General features: G+C 43.8%; 1 protein-coding gene across 2 annotated transcripts in view; it reads right to left on the bottom strand.

Moving 5' to 3' along the window:
* The window catches only part of RIN2 (Ras and Rab interactor 2), a 207762-nt gene that overhangs the window by 176192 nt on the left and 7528 nt on the right, over positions 1-24042 (bottom strand). The window lies entirely within an intron of this gene.

A 24042-nucleotide genomic window follows, 5' to 3' on the forward strand; every position in this document is an offset into this window, starting at 1 on the left:
TCCTGTCAACACCCTAGCCTTTACAGAATTACATAAGTCCATGAATGCAGTCATCTTGCTTACAAACAAACAGAAAACAAAACACAAACACTAAATTAAGGCTCAAGTTTCCTTTAGCAACCTAAATATCCAGACAAACAAATGGATAAAGAAGATGTGGACTGTAGCCCTCCAGGCTCCTCTGTCCATGGAATTTTCCAGGCAGGAATACTGGAGTGGGTCGCCATTGCCTTCTCCAGGGGATCTTCCCGACCCAGAGATCAAAGCCTGGTCTCCTGCATTTCAGGCAGATCCTTTACCATTTGAGCTACCAGGGAAGTCAAGGATGTGGTACATACAATGGAATATTATTCAGCCACAAAAAAAGAATGAAAAACCTGCAGCAGCATGGACGGACCTAGAGATTATCATACTAAGTGAAGTAAGTCAGACAGAGAGCCGCCATCTGATCCCACTTGTATGTGAAGTCTAAAAACATAATATAAGTGAACTTACTCACAAAAGAGAAACAGATTCACAAATATAGAGGACAAACTAATAGTTACTAAAGGGGAAAGGAGGCGAAAGGGATAAATTAGGAATTTGGGATTAGCAGGTACCCACTACTACATATAAAAATAGATAAACCACAAGAACCTATTGCACAGCAGAGGGTATTCTATTCAATACCTTGTAATAACCTATACTAGAAAAGAATCTGAAAAGGAATATGTATAACTGAATCACTTTGCTGTATACCTGAAACTAACACAACATTGTAAATCACCTACACTTCAATAAAAAAAAAAAAAAAAAAGAGTATGTTACTTGAATCTTAAAAAAAAAAAGGTTGAAAAGAACAGGCTGCCAATGGATTGTGCCAACAGTAGTTAAGTGTCAAAAGAAAACATTGTTCCATAATCCTAGTAAATTGGGAAATGAGGAGTTACACAGAGTAAAACAGGTTACTTTGTTGCAAGATTTCTAGGGTCTCTCTAAATACGACCTGGAACAGTTTTAAGTATGTTCCAGCTCGTATCTTCCAAATTTTTCTGCCCAAAGAGCTTTTGTTGTGAACACCTCAGGGTCACTGGCATATTTTTTCTCCCTCTCTTTTTCTTTCCTTTCTTCCTCTCCTTTTCTTTAATTGTCTTAGGAAAAGGTGTTGCCATCTCTCTCTCTCTAGAGGAAAGGCTAGAGAGGATGCTACAAAGCAAACTGTGCCACAGCCATCAGAGGAAGACCCCTGATAGCTGGGCCATCCAGTAGAGCAGCCTCCAGCCCTGCGTGGCTATGGGTCACCCGAGCCGTGCAGAGTCCGAGTTGAGATGTATAGAAAATAGACACCAAGTTTTGAAGACTTAGTACAAAAAAGTAAATTACCTCATTAACAATTTTTTACACAGACCTCATGTTGAAATATTTGATACACTGAATTAATTAAATAAAATACATTATTTAAATTCATTTAACCTGTTTAACATTTTTTTTAATATAACCACTAGAAAATTTAGAATGACATGTGGCTCCCACTACATTTCTATTGGACAGCATTTCCCTATGGAATAGCCCTCAAGGCCTTCCTGGCTCCTGGCACACCAGAATACAGTTGGTGTACTTGGTGTCTTTTGAATACACACATACACAAAGACACACACACACACAGAGAAACACACAAAGACACACACATGGAGGATGCTTAGCCTAAAACCCCTTGTTCTTTGATGCCAGTTCCTGCTACAATCCAAGCTTTCTCTTAAGCTCTATCTCAAAACAGAGCAGGTCACGGCTGGCATGTATGAAGAATTGATGACACTCCAGGCACTACAGCATGTACTATCCCCCTGATGCTCTTAAGCCATCCCAGCAGCTGCATGAAGAGACTAGCAACAGATTCTCAATTTACAGCAGGACAAAGTGAAATGACCTGGTTTTGTCGGATTGGGCTTCCCTCATAGCTCAGCTAGTAAAGAATCCACCTGCAATGCAGGAGATCCTGGTTAGATTCCTGGGTCAGGAAGATCCGCTGGAGAAGGGATAGGCTACCCACTCTAGTATTCTTGGGTTTCCCTGTGGCTCAGCTGGTAAAGAATCTGCCTGCAAAGCGGGAGACCTAGGTTCAATCCCTGGGCTGGGAAGATCCTCTGGAGAAGGGAAAGGCTACCCACTCCAGAATTTTGGCCTGGAGAATTCCACGGACTGTAAAATCCATGGGGTTGCAAAGAGTCGGATATGACTGATCAACTTTCACTTTCACTTTAGCACCATGAGCTGCTCATGGCAAAACCCAGACTTGTCATCACTGTCCCCACCTTTAACCCCCTTGGCGGTCCTCACCCCCTCCCCACGTCTGCTCTGGGGTCCCGGGTATCACGCTGTCTCACTCCTTTGAAGCCTCGCTGCACTTGGTTAATACATCTTAGTTTACATACATTTCCACAGCATGAATTACTACGTTGTACTATTACAATCTCAATTTTGTCTGATCCACACAGTTTTCTCTGAAGACCAGGATGAACTCTGCTCTTGCTTGAGTCTTCACAGAAAATGGCACTTTGGGGCCTCTGTGACTGTTTGACTAATATACAGAGTATTATATATTATACTTGAATGTCTTCCTCTCACAACCTTTTACAAATTATAGACTTTTGCTGGTGAAAGGGGAATAAGGGAAATTGATGTGGACGCCCACTGCTGACAAACAGAATAAAATTAGGGGCAGGGCTTCCCTGGTGGTCCAGTGGTTAAGAATCCACCTGCCAATGCAAGGGACATGTGGGTTCGATCCCTGGTCAGAGACGATCCCATGGGCAGCAGAACAACTAAGCTCACACACCTTGACTACTGAGCCGGAGCGACCTAGAGCCTGTGCTCTGCAGCAAGGGAAGCCGCTGTGATGAGAAGCCTGCGCACTGCAGTTAGAGAGTAGCCCTTGCTTGCTGCAACTAGAGAGAGCCCATGTGCATCCGTGAGGACCCGGCACAGCCAAAAATAAATAAGAATCACAACCTGAAGTACCTCAAATCACTAAAAATTAGAAAGAAACTGGGGGCCAAAGAGAGCAGCTGAGTGTCTGTGGTTCCCTCCGGCAGGACCACCTCTAAATACCTTCGCAGTTTCTCTCTTTCAGCTCACACTGTCAGTTTTACCCTATCCTTAACCTTGTCCCCAGAAGGCATCCTGTCCCCTACTTCCCTGACCACAGAAAATTGCCTGAGAAGAAACTGATGGGGGAGGGAAGGAAAAAAATGCAAGGAATTAGGAGAGTAATTACGGGTATTTCCAAAGCAAGAACATTTCTGGTAAGTTTAGAAGACTCTCATCCTTTAGCTACTTTGTTGTCAGAAATGGGCACCCCCCAAAAAAGTCAGAATGAAGATCCCCTAGAAGTTACAATATCTATGAAAAATAAGGATTCAAATTTGTTATTTTCTATTCCCTTTCCAAAGACTTTTGTGTAATGGAGAAATTTTAGATGTTTCCAATTGCTTTAAAACAGACTTACTGCTTAACTTTCCTTATGCAATGATCTCAGTTTTTCCCTCAGAAGCCAGCTTGCCATGACTTCATGAAATTTTTCTCACTTCCGTGGAAAAACATCCAAAGACAGGGCACACCTTCTCTTCTGTGGATCATTTTATTCTAATATGTATTCTTGCAAAGGATGAGCCAAGAATCCTGTTGCCCTTTGATGATCTAAACCTTCCCACTGTACTAACTCACTAAATTAGATTCTTTGATCTTTGCTTAAATATGTAAGATTAAATTAAATAAGATCAACAAGATTGTTTTGAATAATCTTCTCAAATAGGTTCATTGTTTTGGAAACATTCTCTCATCTTCAGAAATGACCAGCAGGTCTAGGAATGCATATATATCCATGATAATTCTCTAAGCATTTCTATTTCTGTCCTGCCAGTTAAGGAAAGGGGCCAGTAAGAACATTTGTTTATTCATTTTAATGAACATTTGCTGGATTTTGCTCAGGGTCTCAGCTGGACACTGCAGGGACACAAACAGGGTCCTGTTTTGAAATGTGGGGATCTCAAAGGGATGCAGAAGATGAGGGTAGTTTCAATCAGGGGGCAGGAAGAGAGGCATTTTAGAGAAAACCACTTGGTCAAAAGCAGATGTGCCAAGGTCAAAGGATTAGGATCGTCGTTGGCCCTGGGAGGACTGGGGAAGGAAGCAGATAGGCAGCCCAGGAAAGGGCCCGGACCAAGGGGAGGGGGCTTCCACTGTACAATGTAAACACAGCAGAGCTACTGAAACCTGTTGCAGGGTGGGCTGCTGGAGGTGGAAGGGCCTCTTAAGGCAAATAATGAAGGCCTGAACTATGGACTACGACCTTGAACTAGGCAAGGTGGTACCTGACACGAGAGCTGTTATGGAAGACTGCTGCTGTATAAGAGGAAGCTCTAAACAGGCCCCCAGAGAGGACAATGAAGCCTTGAAAAGCAGCTGGTGTGGGCGGGTAGAGGATTAGTACATCTTTCGATAAGCTGAGTCTAAGTTGAAAAGTCCAGCGCTAGTTGAAAAATTAAGAGGAGTAAATGTGTATTTCTGTTTCAGGACAGAAAGTCCCCTCCCCGCAAACCCACAGATATACAAATCTGTGTATATCTCTACACACAGATAGAGAGTAAAGGAAGAGTAGTCACAGCCGCCCTTGTGATCAACAAAGCCAGGGGTCAAGTTTCCTGTGTGGGAAGCAGGCATCCTGACCACTGGCCTTACTAAGACGAGAGGAATTGCCGGTGTGAGTGGGTGTTGGATTTTTTTTTTTTAATATAAGTTTTTTATTAGAGTATCAGTTCAGTTCAGTTCAGTCACTCAGTCACGTCCAACTCTTTGTGACCCCATGGACTGCAGCATGCCAGGCCTCCCTATCCATCACCAACTCCCAGAGTTTACTCAAACTCATGTCCATTGAGTCAGTGATGCCATCCAACAATCTCATCTTCTGTCATCCCCGTCTCCTCCTGCCTTCAATCTTCCCCAGCATCAGGGTCTTTGCAAATGAGTCAGTTCTTCGCACCAGGTGGCCAAAGTATTGGAGTTTCAGCTTCAGCATCAGTCCTTCCAATGAATATCCAGGACTTATTTCCTTTCAGACTGACTGGTTTGCTCTTCTTGCAGTCCAAGGAACTCTCAAGAGTCTTCTCCAACACAGTATAGTGGGTTCACAAAGTAGTGATAATTTCTGTGTATACATATATCCCCTCTTTTGGGGATTTCCCTACCATTTAGGTCACCACAGAGCACTGAGTTCCCTGTGCTATTCAGTTATCATTAGTTATTTATTTTATACATATTAATGTAATACATCAATATCGCTCTTCCAATTCACCCTACCATACCCCCCTCCCCATTTACCCCTTGGTATCATATATTTGTTCTCTATATCTATGTCTCTGTTTCTGCTTTGTAAACAAGATTGTCTGTATTTAATTTTTTCAGATTCTACATAAATGCAGTAATATATTTGCTTTTCTCTTTCTGACTTTTCTCTCTCTTTCACTCCATATGACGGTCTCTAGGTCCATCCACGTCTCTGCAAACGGAATAATTTTGCTCCTTTTGCCATCTAGTCAAGGCTATGGTTTTTCCAATGGTCATGTATGGATGTGAGAGTTGGACTGTGAAGAAGGCTGAGTGCCAAAGAATTGATGCTTTTGAATTGTGGTGTTGGAGAAAACTCTTGAGGCCTTTGGACTGCAAGGAGATCCAACCAGTCCATTCTAAAGGAGATCGGTCCTGGGTGTTCTTTGGAAGGAATGATGCTAAAGCTGAAATTCCAATACTTGGGCCACCTCATGCGAAGAGTTGACTCATCGGAAAAGATTCTGATGCTGGGAGGGATTGGAGGCAGGAGGAGAAGGGGACGACAGAGGATGAGATGGCTGGATGGCATCACCGACTCAATGGACGTGAGTTTGAGTGAACTCTGGGAGTTGGTGATGGACAGGGAGGCCTGGCGTGCTGCGATTCATGGGGTTGCAAAGAGTCGGACACGACTGAGCGACTGAACTGAACTGAATATTCCATATATACATGCACCACATCTTCTTTATCCATTCGTCTGTTGATGGACCTTTAGGCTGTTTCCATGGGTCTATGATTATTTCACTTTTGGATGATTTGGTCTGAGGTTCTGGAGGGCAAGGGATGGACTGCACAATTAGGAATAAAATTCATCCCAACCCTCTCTTTGAAGTCACTTCTCTCTATTGCGACCCAGGATATTAGACAATTTGTTCACCATGCAGCCAATGCAGGAGCCACCCCACCTTGGGCTTCATCAGAAAGCTTAAGACTGGTACCATGTTCTCAGTTCCTGCATTTATAAGGGTTATCGAATTCAAGGACAAGGTAAACAATTCTCCCAAGAATTCTCGTGTTACTTACTTTTGCAAAAAGCAGTAGATTAAAGATCTAAAACTACAAAGAAGAAAACCACCTGAGGATAACTCAGTTCGTTTCCAGTAGAAAGGTTAGTTTACAAGGTACATTTAGAAAGCAACCTAATTCTTCTTAAAAGAGACATGTTCTGGGCTATTAATGTCCTCTTTAAAAATCTTCCAAAACAAAACTACTGAAAAAGGCGCTAGTAGTAAAGAACCCACCTGCCAATGCAGGAGATGTAAGATATACGGACTCGATCCCTGGGTTGAGAAGATCCCCTGGAGAAGGGAATGACAACCCACTCCAGTATTCTCTCCTGCAAAATTCCATGGACAGAGGAGTCTGGTGGGCTGTAGTCCATAGCACCGCAGAGTCAGATGTGACAGAGCAACAGACACACACCCACCCATATACAAGGGATTAGGCTAGTTACTCCTCCTCTCCTTTCTTCTGACATTCTACTCATTCTGGATATCCATCACTGCATAACAAATCACACAAGACTTAGTGGCTGAAAACAACCAGCATTTTATTATCTGGTTTCCGAGGGTCTGGAATTCAGGTAGGGCTCATCCCCTAAGGTAATACAGTGTTATTTCTGCCACATTCTACTGGTTACAAGTGAGACTCAAACCTGCTGCTGCTGCTGCTGCTAAGTCGATTCAGTCATGTCTGACTCTGTGCGACCCCATAGATGGCAGCCCACCAGGCTCCCCCGTCCCTGGGATTCTCCAGGCAAGAACACTGGAGTGGGTTGCCATTTCCTTCTCCAATGCATGAAAGTGAAAAGTGAAAGTGAAGTCGCTCAGTCGTGTCCGACTCCCAGCGACCCCGTGGACTGCAGCCTACCAGGCTCCTCCATCCATGGGATTTTCCAGGCAAGAGTACTGGAGTGGGGTGCCATTGCCTTCTCCAGACTCAAACCTAGCCAGATGCAAAGGGAAGAGAGTAGAGGTCACCCCTGAATGGGGTGGGAGGACAAAGAAAACAGGCACAGTGGTGATGGTGGCGTGTCTGTCTTTAGAGAAATACAGTGTCCCCCAGCCTAGAGTTAGCTTGTACAGCAGATGTCTCATTTAAGGAAGCCACGGACAGTCTTGTTTTCTAGGTAAATCAGACAAAGCATTTCTAAGCTGTTTGTAACACAGAGGAGGGGAAGGAAGCATCAAATCTGTGGTTTTTTTTTTTTTTTTTTTAGCCCATATGCAACTTTAATTTAAGCTCCAATACTGTGGTCACCTGATGCGAAGAGCTGACTCATTAGAAAAGACCCTTATGCTGGGAAAGATTGAAGGCAGGAAGAGAAGGGGATGACAGAGGATGAGATGGTTGGATGGCATTACCGACTCAATGGATATAAGTTTTAGTAAACTCCTGGAGATGGTGAAGGACAGGGAAGTCTGGCGTGCTGCAGTCCATGAGGTCACAAAGAGTCGGACACAACTGAGCAACTGAACAACAACAGCAGCAAATGCAACTTTAAAGAATATAACACTTGGAAAGCACTTTGTGAACTATAAAATACAGCCAAACTTGTGGTCGCTCAAAGCAATTTGGAAACGTCTCTGAAGTTCTATATCTCTGAAATTCTGACATATTATCAATGGAGATGACACTCTCCTTGGCAAGTTTTATCTACTTAACAAATACCACTTGAGCCACCCTAGGAAAGTGTTTGGGTAATTCTTAGAGTCCTTTTTAAATAGAGAACTTGGAAAGTAAAAACCATCACCAAGACTAGCCTTTTAAACTGTTTCTCCTTGGAAGAGGCAGTAAGTACAGCTGTGGGCAAGGAATATTTGCCTTGGGCTGTGGTTTAGGAAAGAAAGTACAGCAAAGTAGGAGCCAGGTGACCGGTCACTCTGCTCCCTCTGGAAGGGATGGTCCCATGGACATCCCAACACAAGTCCATTCATGGAAGCTGAAGTTTATTTCTTCTAGGTTCAGCCAACTCTCATTTCACATCTTCCTGGGTTTTGTCCATTTTAGCTTTGATTTTTAAAAATATCTTCGATTCAAGGTTGACATATATAAACATATATGTGACAAATCTATATGTATGACAGCCTTGAGTCAAGAATTTATAAAAAGAAAATGCTTATCTCAGGATATTTAATAATGTTGGAAGGCTGTTTGCTATTATCTTCTGTTTTGGGGTTTGTAGATGTGTTTATGGAGAAGGAAATGGCAACCCACTCCAGTATTCTTGCCTGGAGAAGCCCGTGGACAGAGGAGCCTGGCAGGCTACGGTCTAAGGGGTCGCAAGAGTCGAATACAACTTGGCGACTAAACCACCACCACCAGGTGTGTTTAGAGAGGGGTGAACATTTATCCCCTGAAGTGTTTTGATTCCCAAACTGTTTTCTTCTGATTGCAGCTCTGCGCGTGCATTGCCTGCCACGTTCTGTTCTTTTTGTAATGGATTTTCTTTCCTGGACCAGCAGTGAGCAGATACAGACAAGGGCCTCGGGTGGCTAACGAGGTTTCTCGAGTCCCATGCGCCCTCTGCTGTTGACTTGGTGAAGTGCACGTTCTTTACTGCAGAGAGCGCTTCTGGGCGAGGGGGATTCTGCTATTACAATACTCTTCTTTTTTTTTAAATCTCTGCAGGACTCCTCCAATTTTACCCCATTCGTTGTACTTGCTACACATTATCTACAAGAGGCAATGACCTTTCAGGGTTCCCTTCCTTCTGTTTTGAAGCCTTGGGTCCCACATGCATTCCAATATTTCCACCCAGGACAGGTCTAGGGGGATGTTGTCTGGTTTGGGTCACCCCACACTCCCTAGAGTCCTGTCCTTTGCTCCAGATTTTCTCTGCTGTCTCTGCCCAGTGCTCCTGACAGGGATGGGCTCAGAGACGCCTGGCTGGACTTGGGTGTTTATCTCATTACTCACAGGAAGTCCTCCCCCGGTTTCAAACCCCACTTACTAACTCTGTGACTTGGGACAAGTTCACTTAACTTCTCAGAGCCTGTGTTTACTTGCCTGTAAAATGGAATCAAGGCACTGCTCTCACAACACTGTTCAGGGTCCCTGAATGGAGTGATGTCCATAAAGTTTCCAGCACGGTGGGACCTGTTTTTCTTTTAATCACAGCCTTTTCAAAAATTCTCATCAGAAAAACTCTATTCAACTCAGACTTTTTTTTTTAATCATAACCACCCTTGGAAAAAACAAAAAATGACATCTAGGAGCAAAACTATTTCTTTTCATTCCCTGAATCCAGCTCCTCTGGGATCACTGTTATTCTCAGGCTTTTTAAATGTAACATTGTCCTCTGTGATTTCAAGAGCAAAAGGAGCAAGATGATGCTGTTTGGTTTTCTGCATTTTTGAAAAAATTAGAAAAAGATCAGTTTGAAATTAAAGTAGCCAACAGACCAGAAGCAACAAACTTTCGAAACAAAATACCAAATGGCCAAAAAAAAGTCAGTCTTAAAAGTACAATTTACAAAATTGCATATCTCATAAAAACAAAAACATGAAATGCCTTTCCTTCTAGATTAGACTGTTTTCTCTCCAGAAAGAGGAGGAAAAAAGCAACCAATGATGTGAGATTAAAATAAAACATAAGTGTTATCCATCCCAGCAATGGGCTTCCCAGGTGGCTCAGTGGTAAAGAATCTGCCTGCCGATGCAGGAGCCTCAAGTTCAAACCCTGGATCCAGAAGATCCTGGGGAGGAGGAAATGGCAACCCACTCCAGTATTCTCACCTGAGAAATTCTGTAGACAGAGGAGCCTGGTGGGCTATAGTCCACGGAGTCACAAGGAATCAGACATGATTGAGCAACTGAGTGCGCACACACACACACACACCAGAAACATCTAAAGAAATGGCCCACAGGGCATCAAATGTGGAGTGTGTGAGTTGTAAAAACTTGGGCACGTAAGTTAACTTTTCTAGGACTCAGTTTCCTCTTCTGAAAGTTAGGTGCTATGAGTCAACAATTTGGGGGTCTTTTGTTATCTGAAGTTCTTTGTCTATATAAATGCTCACAAAATTTAATTCACCATCTTGTCTGAATACCAATACTGCACCTGTTTTACAACACCTCTCGGGCAAGCACGTTCATGTAGATAAGCCACAAATTTGTAAATGCCCGGGGCAGTAATACCCCTTGCATTTCTAAAGTTGTCTCTTTAGGAAATAAAGTCTCAAAGGAGACTTCATTTTTCCTCCCCCCAAAATAAAAATCTACTCAGCAACATCTCAGAGACATGATTTTTTTCTTTTCATTGAAAATATAGCTTGTATAGTATTATTTGCCTTTCTGGGAATTTCATTCGATTTGGAGGAAAATAATACCCCGTAAGACTGGATTGTAGCACATGTCACTTGTAATCAGAGATTCCAAGCCTCCCAATATTCAATTATGTTTTTGTCTGTTTTTAAGGGTGAAATCTGACTTTAAAAAAAAAAGTAAAAGCCTAGGGATGTCACAAAGCAAGGCTTTGCTCTCCCTGAGCATTTTCTTTGTTTATTCACAGTATTCTTAAGTCCATGTGGAATGACAACTGCACCAGAGCCATGAAAGATTTCATGTGAATAGGAAATCCCCCATCACAAAGAAGGTTGATTTTCAGCTGGACACAAATGCAAAGTTAGAGAAAAATATTGGCAAATGTTCCTGCTTAAGTCAAGATGCTGCAGTTTCATATCTGCTGCTGCTGCTGCTAAGTCACTTCAGTCGTGTCCGACTCTGTGCGACCCCATAGACAGCAGCCCACTAGTCTCCCCCATCCCTGGGATTCTCCAGGCAAGAACACTGGAGTGGGTTACCATTTCCTTCTCCAATGCATGAAAGTGAAAAGTGAAAGTGAAGTCGCTCAGTCATATTCAACTCTTCGAGACCCCATGGACTGCAGCCTACCAGGCTCCTCCGTCCATGGGATTTTTCCAGGCAAGAAGACTGGAGTGGGGTGCCATCTAGCCGACAATTTATAAAAGCCTCTTTAATCCCTATAGTGTCATTTTAAGGTAACTGGAATGCAAGATTTAAAATTTCATGTGCAGAAGAAAAAAACGTGTGAAGACAGCAGAGCTCAGGTTTCAAACCACCTTTTCCTTGGTGACACTGGGCTACCGCACCCTGGCTCTGCACTGGGGCAGAGACCCAGCAGACAGGCGAGCAGCAAGCCAAGGCAGCAGGCGCCAGGAGAGGTGGGAATGGGGAGGAGTTCCCTGGGCTTCGAAGGGAAGCAGGTGTGTGAACCTGGCCACCAGTGTGGGGGTCAGCCCCACTCCTGCAGGTATAGCTCAGTTAGAGCTCAGTTAGAGCTCCCTTTGTCATCAGTGTCCTTCCCTGACCAGCTTCAACAGGATTTCCACAGCCTCTGCCGGCATCCTCATAGGCTCTGCATGCAAACAGAATGAATAAACAAAAAAACCCCAAACCCTCTGCCATTCATGATGGAGAAATGAGGATTAAAAAGCACTCTCCTCTTGTTTCTAAGATCAGAATTAAAGGTGCCCATTTTCATCACTTCTATTCAACACAGTATTGGAAGCCCTAATCAAAGCAACCAGCCAAGGAAAAAAAATAAAAGGTATCCACTGGAAAGAAAAGAGTAATCTCTGTTCAGAGATCACATAATCGTATATTAGATAATCCTGAATATTCTGCAAACAATTAGAACAAAGAAAGAATCCAGCAAAGTTGCAGTGAACAAAGTCAACACACAAAAATCAGTTGTGTTTCTATACCTTTAAAATGAATACAAAAAGTAAATTAAGAAAATAATTCCACTTACAATCACATTAAAAAGAATATAATATGTAGGAAAAAATTTAAATGTTGCCAAGGGGGCAAAAGACATACTCTAAAAACTAGAAAATGTTGCTGAAAGAAATTAAGACGCAAATAAAGAGAAAGACATCCAGTGTTTATGGACTAGGAGACTTCATATTGTTAAGACAGCAATACTAACCAGATGAAATGCAATCCCTAAGAAAATACCAATGCCAATTTTTTGCAAAAATCGAAAAATTCATCCTAGAATTCATATAGAATCTCCAGAAACCCTGAATAGCCAAAACAACCTTGAAAAAGAAGAACAAAGTTGGAAGACTCACACTTCTTGATTCCAAAACTTACTATAAAGCTACAGAAATGAAAGCAATGTGGTACTGGCATAAAGACAGATGTGAAGGACAACAGATTAGGACGGAAAGCACCCAAATAAACCCATGCGTATATGGTGAAATACTTTTCAATGTGGGTGCCATGATGGTTCAATGAGGAGAGGCCTTATAACAAAGATCTTTGACTTTCCTAGCACAAAGACTCAGTGCTAGGAAAACTGGATATCCACACGCCAAAGAATGCAGTTGGCCCCTTAACTGATACCATATACAAAAATTAAAACAGGCCAAAGACTGAAGTGTAAAAGCTAAAATTATGAAACTCTTGGAAGAAAATATAGGAGAAAAACTTCAAGATATTGAGTCTGGCAGTGATTTCTTGGTATGACACCAAAAGCACAGACAACAGGAAAAAAAAAGAGATAAATTGGACTATATCAAAATTAGAAACATGTGTGCCCAAAAGGACACACGCAATTAAGTGAAAAAGCAACCCACAGAAGGGGAGAAAATATTTACACAGCATGTGTCTGATAAAGCATTAATATCCAGAATACAGAGAGAACTTCTACAACTCAATAACAAAAACAAACAACTAGGGTTAAAAATGGCAAAAGGCTTGAGTAAATATTTCTCCAAAGAAGATGTACAAGTGGCTAACAAGCAAATAAAAAGATGCTCCATGTAACTAACCATTAGAGAAAGGCAAATCAAAACCACGAAGAGACACTATGTCATCTATTAGAATGACTATTATCTCCCCTGCCCCCAAAAACCCCACAAAAAAACAAAATAACAAGTGTTAGCAAAGATGTGGAAAAACTGGAACCCTTGTGAACTCTTGGTGGGAATGCAAAATGGTGCAGCTGCTATGGAAAAGAGTATGGCAGTTCCTCAAGAAATTAAAGAATTACCATAGAATTACCATATTATCTACGGTAATAGAGTATCTATGGTAATAGAATTACCATATTATCTATGGTAATAGAATATCTATGGTAACAGAATTACCATATCATCTAGCAACTCCACTTCTGGGTATACACCCCTAAAACCTGAAGACAAATATCTCTTTTAAAGAGATATTTGAACATGCATTTTCATAGATGCATTATTTACAACAGTCAAGACGCAGAAGCAACCCAAGTGTCCACTGATAGATGAACGGATAAACAAAATACGGTATTACATACAATGGACTAAATTCAGCCTTTAAAAAGTAGGAAATTCTGACACATGCTACAGTATGGCTGAACTTGGAGGACATCATGCTAAGTGAAATAAGCCAGTATTTCACGTGGTAAGTACACAGTGGTATTCATGCAATATGACGTAGGCTGATAAAACAAATGCTGTAGTATCCCACTTATACGCAGTACCTAGAGTTGTTAAAATCAGAGACAGAAAGTAGAATGGTGAATGCCAGGTGCTGGAGTTACGGTGTATTGGGTTTTTCAGTTTAGAAAGATGTGGAGAGTTCTGTGGATGGATGGTGGTGATGGCTGTACAAAAATCTGAATGTACTTAATGCTGCTGAACCGTGCCCTTAAAATGGTTAGGATGGTAAATTCTGTTATATATACTGGAGTGGGTAGCCTTTCCCTTCTCCAGGGGATCTTCCCAGCCCAGGGATCGAACCCAGGTTTCCCACATTGCAGGTGGAATCTTTACCAGCTGAGCCACCAGGGATACTGGATTGGGTAGCCTATCCTTTCCCCAGCAGATCTTCCTAACCCAGGAATCGAACTGGGGTCTCCTGAACTGAAGGCGGATTCTTTACCAACTGAGCTATAAGGGAAGCCAAAATTCTGTTATATTTCACAACTAAAAGAGAAGGAAAAAGCTATAACCAGTTTGTTAGCTGAAATTCTTTTTGTTAATTAAAGATGAGAATTTGGCGGTCCAGCAACAACCCAGCCTTACAAATAAAAATAGAAGACAGTGTAAAGGCAGGGTTGGGTGGGGCTGGAGCAGTGCACCTCGGCCCTCAGCCCACGACTGCCTCCCTTCACTCCCTTTCCTATTTCATCAACTCGCTGCAAAAAAATTAATGATAGCCTTTAGGGCACAGAAAGGATGCAGGCTTGAGGATACCTAGGAAACTGTTTAATGAACAATAAACATCACAAAAATATTTGTGTATTTCTATTTCAGAGGAAATTGTGCAACCAGATTTCCTGGGTATTTTTCTACAGCCATGGGGAGGGGGAGGATCAGACAATGGTGGGGGGGGGGTGGGTCAGGGGTCACAGGCTCCTGGAGGCACTGAGTCCCACACCCACCCACACCCTCCATCATGAGACAGAAAGTTCCTCAGCCTGCTGACTCTTGAGAATCAGGCTCTGTCCATGGATGGCACCTGGGGCCATGCTGTCCAGCCCTGATTAGGTTGACCTTGAGCAGGTCAGGTCACTGGTGCGGTCCAAGCCTCCATCTTCCCCATGTCAAACAGGTATAAGAAGACTACCCATCTTTAGGACTGGCAGGAACAGATCTGATAAGACATCACATGGACTGTGCAGACTCAGTAAAGGTCAGTTCTCACCAGGACTCCCAGGATGGTCAGCCCTCAGGATTCTATCGACAGGCTCCTGCCAAAATCAAGTGGTTTCTTCAGTCTCAATGGAGAAGTCTCCAGCCTTTCTCCATCAGACTCGGAAACCCTGAACCCTGTGTTAGAGGGCGCCACATGTGAAAGTCCTGAGTCCCAACTGCCCAAGGGGCTCTGTCTGCCGGGAAGACAAGCAGCTAAGAGAAATGAACCAGCATCATCCCTTGAGCTGAAACATTTTCAGCCTATGTACATCCTCTCATATACTTTATTTTTTACTGCACTTTGATGCGGCGCATGGAGGCTTCTGGGATCTTAGTTCCCTGACCAGGCATCAAACCTGTACCTCCTGCATTGGAAGGCAGATTCCCAACCACTGGACTGCCAAGGAAGTCCCCCGTCCCATATACTTTCAGTCATCTCCAGGCTACTTATGATGGCTAATACAAGGGAAACAGTTGTGAATACAAGGCAAATGCTACAAAACAGTTGCTGTGTGCTAAGTCGCTTCAGTTGTGTCCAGCTCTTTACGATCCCATGGACTGTAGCCTGCCAGGCTCCTCTGTCCATGGGACTTCCCAGGCAAGAATACCAGAGTGGGCTGCCATTTCCTTCTCCAGGGGATCTTTCCCACCCAGAGATTGAACCCAAACCTCTCACGTCTTCTGCGTAAGCACTGGCAGGCAGGTTCTTCCCAGGCGCCACCCGGGAAGCCCAAATAGTTGCTGGTACAGCAAATTCAAGTTTTTGTTTTGGGGGAGTTTCTGGAATTTTTTTTTTTAATGTTTTCCATCCGCAATTGGTTAAATCCACAAATGCAGAACCAGCAGATAGAGGGCAACAATAACATCCTCCCCCTCACAAGATATGAAGATGACCTGGACTGGGGCGATGGCCAGGAAGACTCAGAGAAACACAAAATGGGTACCACACCGGTTCATTTCAGGGCCTGAGCCATGGGACTCAACAGCACTTTGAAAGAATGCAAGGGTTTCACTCCCATCTAACCTCTTTTCTAGGATAGGAATGCTTTTCTCCGGGCACTTCCAATTCCTTTACACGCCACGGTGGCAGCAGACCCGGGCGGGGGGGTGGGGGGGGGCGGCGGAGGGGGAGGTGGGTAATGGCTTTTTCCGTCTAAATATTCCTCTCCACCTTCTGCAATCTTGGGCTTCTTGATCTTTTCCCCACTCCTCTACTTGAAAAAATATCGCTTTTATCACATGTTGCTCCAAGAAAAATACAATGTGCCCAGAGCACATTCCTGTCTGACTTCCTCTGGAAACACAAGTCAGGGTTGATTCCACTCACGGCGAGTGTTCTCACCCATCTTCTTGAACAATCCCAAGGCTCTCTCCCAGCTCAGTGCTCTCTTCAGTGCCTGGCTCAGGGGGGCAGGGAGGGAGGGGCAAGGGATGCTGGAGCCTGTTCAGATGCAAGATGAGTTCAGAAACCTGAGTTCTGCCTGCACCAGTCTTCTGGGGGAAAAGAAGAGTAGAGATCTGCAGAGATCCCCAACTCCTGCCCCGGCAAGACAGTAGTGGTTCCACGGGACAGAACCCCAGGGTTCCAACAAAGGAACTGCCAAGGTCATGGTGTTGATCAGGGGGAAAGCAAGGGCAGGTCCATGAGTTTTGTACAAAGCTAAATTTTTATATTTTTAATAGGCTGTGATCAGCATCACTGCACTATTTAGGGATCTGAAAGTTTTACTACTCATTTCCCCAGTCAAGTCATTTGGTCTCTACCTATCCTGAGTCAGCAGAATGAGAAGCGGGTGGTTCATTAAGGGTCAGCCTCTCCAGGGACCCAGCACCATGGCAATCGCTGAAACCACGGCGGTGGTTTAATGGCCAGCACATCTCCAAACCAGCAGTCAAGACAGCAGTCTGCCTGTCATTTCTTTAACACTTCTCCTCCCATTCTCAGCTTCCATCCACTGCTGGGAGGGTGCTGAGAACTCCCTACCCTAAGAATGAGGCAGGAGGGCAGGAGAGAGCCGATTCCTATCGGGCACTTTGACCACAGAGTAACCACTCACCACTGAGAATACCCGACTCTACTTCTGACCATGTGAGCTGGTCACACTTCCTGCTCATTTGATCAGTTTCCAACTTTACATCCTGCTATGGGTTGAATGATACCCCCGCAGAAAGATCAGTGAGAGACCTGATCCTCAACACCACACTGAACGGGCCCTTTATTTAGAAATAGGGTCCATGCAGATTTCATCAGGTTAAGATGAGGTCTTTGCTGCTGCTGCTAAGTCACTTCAGTCATGTCCGACTCTGTGCGACCCCATAGACAGCAGCCCACCAGGCTCCCCCATCCCTGGGATTCTCCAGGCAAGAACACTGGAGTGGGTTGCCATTTCCTTCTCCAATGCATGTAAGTGAAAAGTGAAAGTGAAGTCGCTCAGTCGTGTCCGACTCCTAGCGACCCCATGGACTGCAGCCTACCAGGCTCCTCTGCCCATGGGATTTTCCAGGCGAGAGTACTGGAGTGGGGTGCCATCGCCTTCTCCGATGGTCCCAAATCCAATATGACTGGGGTCCTTATAAAAAAGGGAAATGTGAACACACACATGCAAAGAGAGGGCCATGTGCAGACCCGGAGAAAGGACTCTGTGGGAGGGTGGGAGCGGAGACTGGAGCCCTGTGTCTGCAGGCTGAGAACTGCCCGAGGCCACCCAAAGGCAGGAGAGGAATCCAGACTGTACCGTCCTTGGCACCTTCAGAGGGAGTCACGGCAGCCCCCAGAAATCTAATATATCTCAGTATTTTCACTAAAAGATGCTCTGGAGATGTGATAGGATGCTGCTAAGCGCATAGGTCCTGGCATTTGACAGACCTTTGTATTTTGGCTTCCCCACTTTTGTGCTGTGTGACCACACACGTTACTGAACCTTTCTGTGCCTTGGGTCTATGATCTGAAAAAAGAGGGAAAATAAAACCACTTGCTGTGTCCCACAGGGACAATACATGAAGCAACCATCTCATGCATTGAGATGAAGGCGTTCGGTGACCCTGGCTGGTGTGACCGGCAGTTGGGATCTTGAAGCCCTTGTCAATGGAAGCTCATATCTCCTGTAGCCCATGGCGTGCTCCATGGTCACACGACCCTGCATTCAGGAAGGCCCCACTCTTGGTTTAATGCTCTGCTGACACCTTCTTGAAATTAATAATTTTTGACCAGGGGCCCCCATTTTCATTTTGCCTAAGTGAAGTCACTCAGTCATGTCCGACTCTTTGCAACCCCATGGACTGTAGCCTACCAGGCTCCTCTGTCCGTGGGATTTTTCATTTTGCCATTTTCATTTTGCCTGGAGCCTCGCAAATTATGTACTGGTCCTGCCTGGCCCCTCCAGTCACACACGTGGGTTGAAAGCTTAAGGTCCCTGGTGTGTGCAGGAGAGCATCTTCTTTAGAAGTGAAGCAACTCTTCAGGGTTGGGAGCCTTTATTAGCTTTAAGCATCTTTATCCCTCAGCCCATTGCTCAAGTCTTTCTGGAGGCTACATTCAAATATCCCAATGTCTTTCAGTTAAGTTCAGTCACTCAGTCATGTCTGACTCTTTGCAGCCCCATGGACTGCAGCATGCCAGGCTTCCCTGTCCATCACCAACTCCTGGATCTTACTAAAACTCATGTCCATCGAGTTGGTGATGCCATCCAACCATCTCACCCTCTGTCATCCCCTTCTCCTGCCTTCAATCTTTCCAAGCATCAGGGTCTTTTGAAATGAGTCAGCTCTTCGCATCAGGTGGCCAAAGTATTAGAGTTTCAGCTTCAGCATCCATCCTTCCAATGAATATTCAGGGTTGCTTTCCTTTAGGATGGCCTGGTTGGACCTCCTTGCAGTCCAAGGGACTCTCAAGAGTCTTCTCCAACACCACAGCTCAAAAGCATCAATTGCTTCAGTGTTCAGCTTTCTTTATATTCCAACTCTCACATCCATACGTGACTACTGGAAAAACCATAGCTTTGACTAGATGGACCTTTGTTGGCAAAGTAATGTTTTATAATATGCTGTCTTTTTAATATGCTGTCTAGGTTGGTCATAGCTTTTCTTCCAAGGAGTAAGTGTCTTTTAATTTCATGGCTGCAGTCACCATCTGCAGTGATTTTTGGAGCCCAAGAAAGTCAAGTCTCTCACTGTTTCTATTGTTTCCCCATCTATTTGCCATGAAGTCATGATCTTAGTTTTCTGAATGTTGAGTTTTAAGCCAACTTTTTCACTCTCCTCTTTCACTTTCATCAAGAGGCTTTTTAGTTCTTCTTCACTTTCTGCCATAAAGGTGGTATCATCTGCATATCTAAAGTTATTGATCTTTCTTCCGGCAATCTTGATTCCAGCTTGTGCTTCATCCAGCCCAGCATCTGGCATGATGTACTCTGTATATAAGTTAAATAAACAGGGTGATAATATACAGCCTTGACACACTCCTTTTCCTATTTGGAACCAGCCTGTTGTTCCATGTCCAGTTCTAACTGTTGCTTCTTGATCTGCATACAGATTTCTCAGGAGGCAGGTCAGGTGGTCTGGTATTCCCATCTCCTGAAGAATTTTCCACAGTTTGTTGTGATTCACAAAGTCAAAGGCTTTGGTGTAGTCAATAAAGCAGAAGTAGGTGTTTTCTGGAACTCTCTTGCTTTTTTGATGATCCAATGACTTTAATCTCTAAATCTGAGCGCTATATGCACTTAAGAAAAAAAATCTCTCTTGCAGAAACTTGTTCCAGGTTTGAGGAAAAGAATGAAGAGAAAGCGTTTTCACGGCTCATGTTCTTCCTAACTTCATGGCCTGAGCCCCAGCGCCCTGGGCTGGGGCTGCTGAGAGAGGGGTGGCTCCTACAGAAACTGGCAGGCTGCCTCACAACAGGCAAGCTTTTATTTTTAGCTCAAAGGGATATTTGGCCTCTTTAGTCACTGTGCCCAAGCCTTCAAGAATCTTCATGCCTTAACTGTTTAAGTCAACAAAGTTGTATTAAGTACCTGCTAGAGACGATGTCAGAGAAGGCAATGGCGACCCACTCCAGTACTTTTGCCTAGAAAATCCCATGGATGGAGGAGCCTGGTAGGCTGCAGTCCATGGGGTTGCTAGAGTCAGACACGACTGAGCGACTTCACTTTCACTTTTCACTTTCATGCACTGGAGAAGGAAATGGCAACCCACTCCAGTGTTCTTGCCTGGAGAATCCCAGGGACGGGAAAGCCTGGTGGGCTGCCGTCTATGGAGTCGCACAGAGTTGGACACGACTGAAGCGACTTAGCAGCAGCAGCAGAGACGATGTGGAGAAAAGGGAGCCCTCCTATACTGCTGGTGAGAACGTGAATTGGTGCAAGCCCTATGGAGAACAGTATGGAGATTTCTCAAAAAACTAAAAATAAGAACTATTATTATGTCCCACTCCTGGACATATACTCAGAGAAAAAATATAATTCAAAAAGACACATGTACCCCAAAGTTCTTTGCAGCATATTTATAATAGCCAGGACATGGAAGCAATCTAAATGTCCACCAACAGATGAATGGATAAAGATGTGGTATATATACACAGTGGAATATTACTCAATCATTAAAAGGAATGAAATTGGGTCATCTGTAGAGATGTAGTTGGACCTAGAGTCTATCATACAGAGTTAAGTCAGAAAGAGAAAAATAAATATCATATATTAGCGAATATGTCTGGAATCTAGAAAAAATGGTACAGTTCAGTTCAGTTGCTCAGTCATGTCTGACTCTGAAACCCCATGAACCGCAGCATGCCAGGCCTCCCTGTTCATCGCCAACTCCAAGAGTTTATCTAAACTCATGTCCACTGAGTCGGTGGACATCCAACCATCTCATCCTCTGTCATCCCCTTCTCCTCCTGTCTTCAATCTTTCCCAGCATCAGGGTCTTTTCAAATGAGTCAGCTCTTTGCATCAGGTGGCCAAAGTACTGGAGTTTCAGCTTCAACATCAGTCCTTCTAATTAACACCCAGGACTGATCTCCTTTAGGATGGACTGGTTGGATCTCTTCGCAGTCCAAGGGACTCTCAAGAGTCTTCTCCAACATCACAGGTCAAAAGCATCAATTCTTCTGTGCTCAGCTTTCTTTATAGTCCAACTCTCACATCCATACATGACCACTGGAAAAACCATAGCCTTGACTAGATGGACCTTTGTTGACAAAGTAATGCCTCTGCTTTTTAATAAGCTGTCTAGGCTGGTCATAACTTTCCTTCCAAGGAGTAACTGTCTTCTAATTTCATGGCTACAATCACCATTTGCAGTGATTTTGGAGCCCCCCAAAATAAAGTCAGCCACTGTTTATACTGTTTCCCCATCTATTTGCCATGAAGTGATGGGACCGGATGCCATGATCTGCATTTTCTGAATGTTGAGCTTTAAGTCAACCTTTTCACTCTCCTCTTTCACTTTCATCAAGAGGCTCTTTAGTTCTTCTTCACTTTCTGCCATAAGGGTTGTGTCATCTGCATATCTAAAGTTATTGATATTTCTCACAGAAATCTTGATTCCAGCTTGTGCTTCTTCCAGTTCAGCATTTCTCATGATGTATTCTGCATATAAGTTAAATAAACAGGGTGACAATATACAGCCTTGATGTACTCCTTTTCCTATTTGGAACCAGTCTGTTGTTCCATGTCCAGTTCTAACTGTTGCTTCCTGACCTGCATACAGGTTTCTCAAGAGGCAGGTCAGATGGTTTGGTATTCCCATCTCTTTCAGAATTTGCCACAGTTTGTTGTGATCCACACAATGAAAGGCTTTGGCATAGTCAATAAAGCAGAAATAGATGTTTTTCTGGAACTCTCTCGCTTTTTCGATGATCCAGAGGATGTTGGCAATTAGATCTCTGGTTCCTCTGCCTTTTCTAAAACAAGCTTGAACATCTGCAAGTTCATAGTTCATAGTATGGCTTGGTGAATTTTAAGCATCACTTTACTAGCGTGTGAGATGAGTGCAATTGTGTGGTAGTTTGAGCATTCTTTGGCATTGCCTTTCTTTGGGATTGGAATGAAAACTGACCTTTTCCAGTCCTGTGGCCACTGCTGAGTTTTCCAAATTTGCTGGCATATTGAGTGCATCACTTTCACAGCATCATCTTTTAGGCTTTGAAATAGCTCAACTGGAATTCCATCACCTCCACTAGCTTTGTTTGTAGTGATGCTTCCTAAGGTCCACTTGACTTCGCATTCCAAGATGTCTGGCTCTAGGTGAGTGATCACACCATCATGATTATCTGGGTGGTGAAGATCTTTCTTGTACAGTTCTTCTGTGTATTCTTGCCACCTCTTCTTAATATCTTCTGCTTCTGTTAGGTCCATACCATTTCTGTCCTTTATTGAGCCCATCTTTGCATGAAATGGTCCCTTGATATCTCTAATTTTCTTGAAGAGATCTCTAGTCTTTCCCATTCTATTGTTTTCCTTTATTTCTTTGCGTCGATCGCTGAGAAAGGCTTTCTTATCTCTCCTTGCTATTCTTTGGAACTCTGCATTCAAATGGGAATATCTTTCCTTTTCTCATTTGCTTTTCGCTTCTCTTCTTTTCACAGCTATTTGCAAGGCCTCCTCAGACAGCCACTTTGCTTTTTTGCATTTTTTTGGGGGGGGGATGGTCTTGATCCCTGTCTCCTGTACAATGTCACAAACCTCTGTCCATAGTTCATCAGGCACTCTATCAGATCTAGTCCCTTAAATCTATTCCTCACTTCCAGTGTATAATCATAAGGGATTTGATTTAGGTCATATCTGAATGGTCTAGTGGTTTTCCCTACTTTCTTCAATTAAATCTGAATTTGGCAATAAGGAGTTCATGATCTGAGCCACAGTCAACTCCAGGTCTTGTTTTTGCTGACTGTATAGAGCTTCTCCATCTTTGGCTGCAAAGAATATAATCAATCTGATTTTGGTGTTGACCATCTGGTGATGTCCATGTATAGAGTCTTCTCTTGTGTTGTTGGAAGAGGGTGTTTGCTATGACCAGTGCGTTCTCTAAGCAAAACTCTGTTAGCCTTTGCCCTGCTTCATCCCGTATTCCAAGGCCAAATTTGCCTGTTACTCCAGGTGTTTCTTGACTTTCTACTTTTGCAAAAAATGGTACAGATGATCTTATTTGAGAAACAGAAATGGAGATACAGACATAGAAAACACACCAAGGAGGAAAGGGGTGGGGTGGGTGGGATGAATGGAGAGGTTGGGATCGACGCAGATACACTACTACGTATAAAACACATAATGAATGAGAACCTACAGAGTAGCACAGGGAATGCTACTCAGTGCTCTGTGTTGATCTAAATGGGAAGGAAATTCAAAAAAGGGGGCGTATATAAACATACAGTTGATTCACTTTGCTGTACAGCAGAAACACAACACTGTAAAGCAACTATACTCCAATAATTTTTTTTTAAGTATCTGCTGTAGATACGCCAGTGCTACTCTGGCAAAAACCAGACAAGCCCGTAACTTTCCCAGTGCATCTCAGATGCAGACAGGTACTGAGAAGAGAGACTGATAAATGGAGCAGGAGCCCTTGAGATCAACAGCTATGAACCCTTGACATGCTTGTGGTTTTCCAGCCTGTCCACCTCCTGGGGCAGACATAGACCAGGGGATGGGTTCACACAGGGGAGTCCCCTGAGAGAGACGACAACAGAATTCAGGTTTATGCCAAAGAAGGGCTATTACCCTAGACCCCAAAATCCAAGCTGGGAAGGAGGCAGGTGAGGATGTGACATGAACGAGGTGCAGGGACCCGATGGCAGGGCCAGTGGATTGTAGAGCAGGGCAGGGGCTGAGCCAAAGCAACTCTACATGAAAAACAAGGCTTCACATCTCATCATCGAGACAGAGGACAAGGTGGTTTGAGTCCCCTCACCAACCGCCACTGGTAAACTCGTCTGTTGAATGTTAAATTCTTCTGAAAATGCTTTACCTGTTACAGTATTTTGCCCCTGCTTCTGTGCTGGGTTTTCATACGGTGTATAAATACGCTTAGATTGTTTTGTATCTTGG

This window comes from Bos indicus x Bos taurus, chromosome 13 (genome assembly GCF_003369695.1).
Source record: "Bos indicus x Bos taurus breed Angus x Brahman F1 hybrid chromosome 13, Bos_hybrid_MaternalHap_v2.0, whole genome shotgun sequence".
NCBI lineage: Eukaryota > Metazoa > Chordata > Mammalia > Artiodactyla > Bovidae > Bos > Bos indicus x Bos taurus.